The sequence below is a fragment of the Nyctibius grandis genome, chromosome 2, assembly GCF_013368605.1.
Source record: "Nyctibius grandis isolate bNycGra1 chromosome 2, bNycGra1.pri, whole genome shotgun sequence".
Classification (NCBI taxonomy): Eukaryota; Metazoa; Chordata; class Aves; order Nyctibiiformes; family Nyctibiidae; genus Nyctibius; species Nyctibius grandis.
In genome coordinates, this window is record NC_090659.1 from 5,805,461 (window position 1) to 5,813,206 (window position 7,746).

Sequence of the window (7,746 nt, forward strand, 5' to 3'; positions counted from 1 at the left end):
ACCAACTTGTCAAACTTATTAGAGTGATGGCAGAGCTATTTATTTAAAAGGATCAGCGACAAGACTCACAATTTCATTCCTGTTTAGGCCTCGGTGAAAACAAAGGAAAGCCATAAAATAATATCTGAAGGGAGCAGATGGCTAACTGGTAAATGGTGCAAGTAAGGCTGGCCTGTGAGCCGTTCGTGGTGTTCACCAATGCAATGGCTTTCGTGGGATTTTGTTACTGAATGAATGCCTGGGCTTGCATTCATAGTCTAGCGCCATCACCCCAAATTCCTTATTGTGGCTCAAATTTTCAAATGGAAGCCTCACACCTACGATTACAAATTTGGCAGGAAAAGGTCTTCGTTTAGAGCTACTGAAAGGAGCAAAACAATACAGCAGGTTTGCAGAAGAGCCAGGAATAGAGCCCAGGTGTCCCTGATCCTGTTGGATTGCTGGAGCCCCCCAACTGTAAAAAATATTTATATCCTTCAGAAGCAGCTGCAGTCTGCTTCCCCATTCAGCTACCCCAAAGTAGCACTGCCATTAAGTCACTGAAAACATGCTGGCATGCGGCTGGTGAGAAGAATGGACAGCCCAACTCACAAGCACAGTGTCCGTGCTGCCTGAGCCTTCCTAAGGAGTTTCATCGTTTGCAAGGAAACAAGAAGAGAATAAAACAAGTAACTGAGAAGCATTTACAAACTCTGCTTAATGCAAAGCCATCTCCCTTTTTCAGAGGGCTCTCTGCTAACTGTGTTTAACCTGCTTCCAAGAAGCATATAGGAAGAACTCACCTCTCCTTTCAACGGTGCAGTAGTAGCGTCTAGAAAGTCAGGCGCTGAGAGGTACTGAGCCCTCAGAGCTATGCACACAAGCTTTGAACAACTCCGTAATCGCTTTTCAGATGAAAGGAAGAAGAGCCCACCTCAAAAATTCTCTTCCTTCTTCTGCTCATTAGCTTAACTAAGAGAGAATGCAAAGCTCCAGTTTTCTCTGAGGCCTGGGGCAATAACACATCTTGTATTGGCAAGTGGTAGAAGATCTCGGTTTATAAGTTCCTTTTAATGTATGCGGGTTAGGTACTTATAAGAGGGTCAAAGTGAGTGCATGATCTGGAAGAGCCTAAGGAACTGGGTCTTAAACTTGGTAGTTTAAATGCAAATGCGACAATCTTGTATTTGTTTAAGGGATTCTTACAACTTTTAGAAGGTTTCTCTAATTTCTGTTCCTTGGAGATATTTCCTTGGTAAACAAATCAGCCAAAGAAGCACACAGAGCAGTGCAGCATCCTGGTTCATTGCAGTCTGTAGGCATTTACTTGATTTTAAGTACATTCTTGAGTTGCATTGATTTCAACGGGATTTAATAGCCTGGAAGTTAAGCACCCTACGCTGCCAGCCAGGCCAGCTTTGCTAGGGGAGTTCTGAGAGACTACCTAGTTGATACACTTCTCAATTGCCTCTGCTGTAACAGATGCCATGTGCAAATCACATGATGGTGTTCTGGCAATGGAAAATACTTTATTTGCACTTATTTGGAATCTGTGTCGTCTGGACTGGTATCACTTAATTCGTGCTTTGTTCTACTAAGTAGTGTTTCAACCCCAAATGTATGCTGTGAGAGTCTTTGTCAGTCGCTCAGGACTGTTGGATTCTCGGTAGTCCCTGAGGCTGGGATCCTGCAAAGACTTGGTCATGTGAGTGACTTGATATAGTTACAGCTTAGGGCCATTCGTGTGGGTAAAGATCCCTCTCTGTACAAATGTCATAGACTGGAAAATGTTGTAGATATTGTTGAAGCTCCTGGTTTTTCTACCAGGAGCCAATATGGTTGCTCAGAGATGTCTGGGATGAGAGAGGTTACTAGACAGCTGGATGCATGGATGCTGGGGGACCTCTCACCCCAGAGGGCTGCAACATGATGCCATGTGGTACCAGCACCCAGTTCCTGGGATGTGCTCTCCCAGGGTGGGCTTAGATAGCTGTGCTGCTGCGAGATCTCCCACCTCTAAATCTTGAGGCTTTAGAAAAAGGCTGCTTAAGCAAATGTTGCCAGTGTGGAAAGAATCACAGGCACACGTCTCGCCTTAAAGCAAGCTAGCTTTGCTGTGGGGTAGAAGGACCTCAGCCTGCTCTATACATTCTCCACAGGGGGAAGAGAAATCAGGACTTGAATCTGCTCTAAAGGCCAAGATCTCTAGAGCTTTCCCTGGGAGTCAGCCTCAAAGGAAGAAACAGTAAAAGGATTTGAAGAAAAAGAGACATGCGCTTGGACGGTGGCGAGTGAAACTCAAAAGTAAACAGCCTGAGTTATGGGAGGATTCTCAGATGGTGCTTATTGCTCCCAGCCAGCTTGTTCTCTTTTGTAATGGTCTGAAAGCATTTCAAGACATGACCTCCCAGGTAAAATTAAGAAGTTAATTAATTGCACAAATTTATGAGTAATGGTTCTTCCCACCAATTTTGTGATGTGTGTTGGCTGGATTCTGAAGCCTTCTGTGAACAATGCAAATTACAGCAAATGGAGGGGGCAGGAGGACGCTGCTGGCCCAAGCAGATTAGAAGGGTACATTTTATATTAGAAGGCCAAATATCCAGGCACTAAGCGTGCGTGTGTGCACACACACATAAAGTAGAATTATATTTCTTCCGTTGGCGAGAGCTCACAAGCTAGAGACAGCATGCAGGGAAGGTGCCTTAGAAGGGGCTTCCCGTTCCAAAGTGTGCCATGAGGTCGACTCAAGCAGTGTGAGGGAAGCAAGCCACCCTGTTCCTTCGTGCTACACCTTCTGGGTGGCTGCATAAAGGCAAATAGGCTCACAGGGGTGCATTAGGCACCTATACTTGTCAGCTTGGTGTCCTGAGAAGTTTTTAGAGGAAAACTTGGAAAAGGTTTGTATCCAGTTTTCTTTCTGGAAGAGTGAAGGGTTTGGTCAATTCAAATCTCCTTAATTGTGTTTCTGGACACTGGGTTTCCTGGTAAAATGCTGTCTGCTTGAATTTTTGTAACAGCCCCCCCTGCCCAGAAGAGGTGACAGCCTGCAGAGGAAGCAGGTGTGCGCGTTAGTCACCTACAGCCACAAAGGCAAGGAAGTGAGTGCCCTGGCTTCTCCGCAGCAGCCAGCCGAGGCCGTGCAGAGAGCCACGCTGGCTCTCCAGGTGGCCACAAGCAATGCTCATGTTTAAAGCTGCGAGGAGCGGGGAGGAGGCTAGGAAATTCTCTGAGCGCTGAAGTCCTGCCGATGGCCTAAGGTAGGGCTTTCACCGCATAGCTTCCCATTTAATTTCATTTAAATTCTCTCCCCTTGCCCCTCATACATGGTGCGATGCACTCTGCTCCGATCCTAACTGCCGACTGTTCCGTATAAATCCAGGCACTGCATTCTCACAGAATCACAGAATCAACCGCAGAATCAACCAGGTTGGAAGAGCCCTCTGGGATCATCGAGTCCATCCGTTGCCCTGACACCACCCTGTCAACTAGATCATGGCACTAAGTGCCATGTCCAGGCTTTTCTTAAACACCTCCAGAGATGGTGACTCCACCACCTCCCTGGGCAGCCCCTTCCAATGTCTAATGACCCTTTCTGAGAAGAAATTCTTCCTAATATCCAACCTGAACCTCCCCTGGCGAAGCTTGAGGCTGTGTCCTCTTGTCCTATCGCTAGTTGCCCGGGAGAAGAGGCCGACTCCCACTTCACTACAACCTCCCTTCAGGTAGTTGTAGACTGCAATAAGGGACCGCAATAAGACTGCACTGGGTCCTTTGCACACTGTAGCTTCTTGTTTTTAATGCTAACAGAGGCAAAGATGAAGTGTGATCACGGGACGCCTAGCAAAATACTACAGGCAAAATTGCTAGCCTGTACCGAGATGTTTCATTTGTGGGTTGCCATTTTTTCATCTCTCTGATTTGGTGATCGACAGCTGATACCAAAGTGGGCTTGCTCTGTGCTAAGACCTCTGTATGAGCTCACGCAGAAACCTGGTGAAAAAATCTGACCAGCAAGTGATGTCAGACAGGATTGTGTTTGTTTGCTGATGTTTATTGTTTTCCTTAAAACGGTGGAAAAGGAAGAGATATTTAAATGTGGTTGGAACAAGTTGAAGTAGCTATGAATTCATTGGGTTTGAGCTGAATCTTGCAGTTCTGTACTCAAATACAGAGTTTGGCTTCTTGGTGAAAAAACTGAAATTTATTTTCTGTAAAAACTACCCCCCACCCCCAACTGAGAGACAACAAAAATAGCTATTAAAATAATAAGCACTTTTTTTCCTGGTTGGGGATGATGGGTTTTGGCTTTCTGTGTGTGTAAGAAACAGAGATGCCTAAGCAATGCACGTTAGTAGGATAGACGGTTTTTGCATGTGATACCCACATGGTACGTTGTCGGGCTTCCTGTAATTATCCTATGCCTGTTGAAGGAGAAAAGTAAATTGGTTCTTTCAGACCAAGAGGAACCCAAGACTGATTTTTTTGACAATGCACTCAGTATTTAGGAGTGTTGACACCAAACCAGGGACACCACAGAATGTGGCCACTGAAAGAGCACTTCAGAATACGAATGGCAGCGGTTAAAAGCCATGCAAGATTGCTCACAAGAAGCAGAAAATAGGGAAATAGGAAGCCTTGATGTTGTCTGCTGTTCCCACACTCTTTCCCCACTTTCCTCTCAGGCCAGCTTTGTGAAGAACCACGTTTCTCTCTCCAGGAAAGTAACAATTTAACACAGCAGGGAAGAAAGAGGTTTTGCGATGTGCTGCATGAAATGATGCAGTATCAGTCAACTAACATCTGGTAAAACGTTCTTAAATAGCCTCTTCTTCCTGTGTCAGCATTTCTAACATCAATAATTTTATTGCTAATAATCAGTAATGTCTGAGATTTGTTGGAGAAGGGTGGATGGCTGCATTTGGGGAGAAAACCTTTGAAGTGTGCTGATAGAAAAATGCTGAGACAATATGACAATCACTGAGATGAGAAACCTGCAGTGATTTGAAGTTCCCAAATTGTTTGGCAAACATTGGAAATGCTGCCTTGAGAATAGTTGCTGGTGCTTTAATGCCAGTGGATTCCTAAGAGCTGGAGAACTCCCCAAGTGCCACAATCCAGGGTAAATCTAAACCTGACTTAAACGTTTCTCCTGGAGCTCCTGTGGCTGCCCATACTGATCACATGAGGTGCTTTCTCTTGCATTCCCTACAGCTTCATCCCAAAAACCTTTGAGAGAAGTTATCCAATTCCCATCTGACAGGTCTGGGCAAATCCAAGCTAGTCTTTCAGTCAAATTCTTTCCAGTCCAGGTCACACAACTTTCCTTCCACCTGAGCAATCCTTTCCGTTTTTCCTCTTCTGCTCAGAACTGTGTGATCATCCTTGCATTAAAAAAGATGACTTGAGAAATCACTTCATATAGTTAAAAAGAATTATTTTCCACTCTGAATAATGGAACCACATGGAAACCCCAGTACAGGAATGACACAAGATTATCTTTCAGCTACTGAAGTGATCTGAAATAGTAGCCTGCAGCTATGTAAGCAAATAGACCAGCACTACAGGAATCCACACAGAGGTCAGTGGTGATCTGTGGAGTGGTATCTGGCCTGCTTTGTGCAGGCAATCTGCTTGGTGCTGAACTGGGTGGGAACTCACATTTTGTTTCCAAGTGCAACGAAGCTGTGAGATGGTTGAGCTATGGAAAAAGAAGATGGAGCTGAAGAAACTTAATGTGATGCCAACATTAATATTATCTGGCCTTGGTAATGGCCAGAGGTCTCCAAAGATGGAAATTTCTGGGCCTCCTGCTTCCTTTAGTCTTCTGCTGTTACCTCCTGTCCAAGCTGCTGAACCCAGCTGGTGATGGTCAGAAATGCCCTGCAGCATTTCCAGTTGTTGGAACAGGAACATGTTGGACATGGTAAGTGTGGTTAACATGGAGAAATTCATTCTGGACTGGGGTGTAAGCTGCAGTGAAGGAGAATGGGGAGACAGCAGAGAAAACCCACCACTTGCATACCTTAAGCCATCTTAAAGCCCTCTGAGCTCTGGGACTGTTTGAGGCTTCTTCATTACACAGAGCAGCCTCCCAATTGCTCTGTCTGATAACAGACTGCCCTCTGAGCTACACCACTCCTCAGCTTTGCCACAATCCAGGCTAGACTCCTAGTCTGACTAGTACTGGTAGTAAAGATGAACTGCTGGGGAAACTGGTGTCAAAAAGGAAGGCTGGTCTCGGCTGATGACATTAAAGAATAGGAAGTTCAAACCTCTTGAGGTCCCTTCCCACCTGAATTATGCTATGACTATTAAGTTGCTGGGAGCAGATGGTCTGTAGCAGGTGGAGGTCAGTGCAGCAGCTTCTCTACAGGTAAATTATATCAGTGTACAGGATTTCTTCAGCATATCAAGAAAAGTAGTAGAAGGAGAAATTATTCATCTTATTTTTCAAAATTTCCTCAGATTAAGCTATTTAGGAGGCCAAGTGGCCTTGGTTTGAGGAGGAAGCTTTGTTATAGATCATGAACAAGTAAAAAGAAGGAAATTACTAAAGCAGCTTGCCAGTTTAACACAGCAAAAAATTAATAAAGGGATGTCCCAAAGCATATTGTAGCACGGATGCCGTGTAAAATATACAGTAGTGACCTGGACAGGGACAAGAACATGACCAAATTCACAACTAGCACAAATGTATCTATCTACCTATGTATGTGTCTGGTGAGTAATAATATACATTGGCACATATGCCCCATGGCATCAATAATATTCCTAATTTTGGGGGTCAGATTGCTCACTGAGGAAGAGTCTTCTATGTTTAAAAATACATATTCTTTGCTTTTCTAGGTGCAGATCTGTCAGAGTAGCTTTTTTGGTTTGGTTCCTTGAGTTTTCCTGGTTAGAAAAGTATATAAACACTTATTTCATGGCTGGCTTTTCTCAATGAGAAAGACTCCTAAAAAATGAGTACCTGCATTCTGAATTTGTTTGCTTCCTTCTGGAAGACTGTGCCATGATTGGGACTCCCTTGGCAGAGGATACTTTGTCCACAGGTTTTGCATAGACTATCCTTGCCTCTGAGTTCCAGTTAGGGAACAATTGTTGAAGTGCTTCATAGATTGACATCCTTCTTTTCATGTACCAGGGGACCTTTCTTTTCATGTCACCAGGTCAGAAGTGACCTTATTGCAGTCTACAACTACCTGAAGGGAGGTTGTAGTGAAGTGGGAGTCGGCCTCTTCTCCCGGGCAACTAGCGATAGGACAAGAGGACACAGCCTCAAGCTTTGCCAGGGGAGGTTCAGGTTGGACATTAGGAAGAATTTCTTTTCAGAAAGGGTCATTAGCCATTGGAAGGGGCTGCCCAGGGAGGTGGTGGAGTCACCATCTCTGGATGTGTTTAAGAAAAGACTGGACATGGCACTTAGTGCCATGGTCTAGTTGACATGGTGGTGTCAGGGCAACGGTTGGACTCGATGATCCCTGAGGTCTCTTCCAACCTGGTTGATTCTGTGATTCTGTGGATTCTGAGGCAGTCCTGAAGAGCCATCTCTCCTGCTCTGTGAGACACCATGCCCCGAGTCCTGTGGGGGTTGTAGCCCAGACTCATGTGATGGAGTAGTTTAAAATGGCCAGGAGATAAAGCAGTGTGGTAGCAGGTGAAACTCATGGGAGGAGTATGAGCCGCTGCATTGGCAGAGGAAGCATATTGATCCTTAAGTACTCCAGGCTCCTGAGTAAACTTAACTCCTCATAGAAGAAGTTG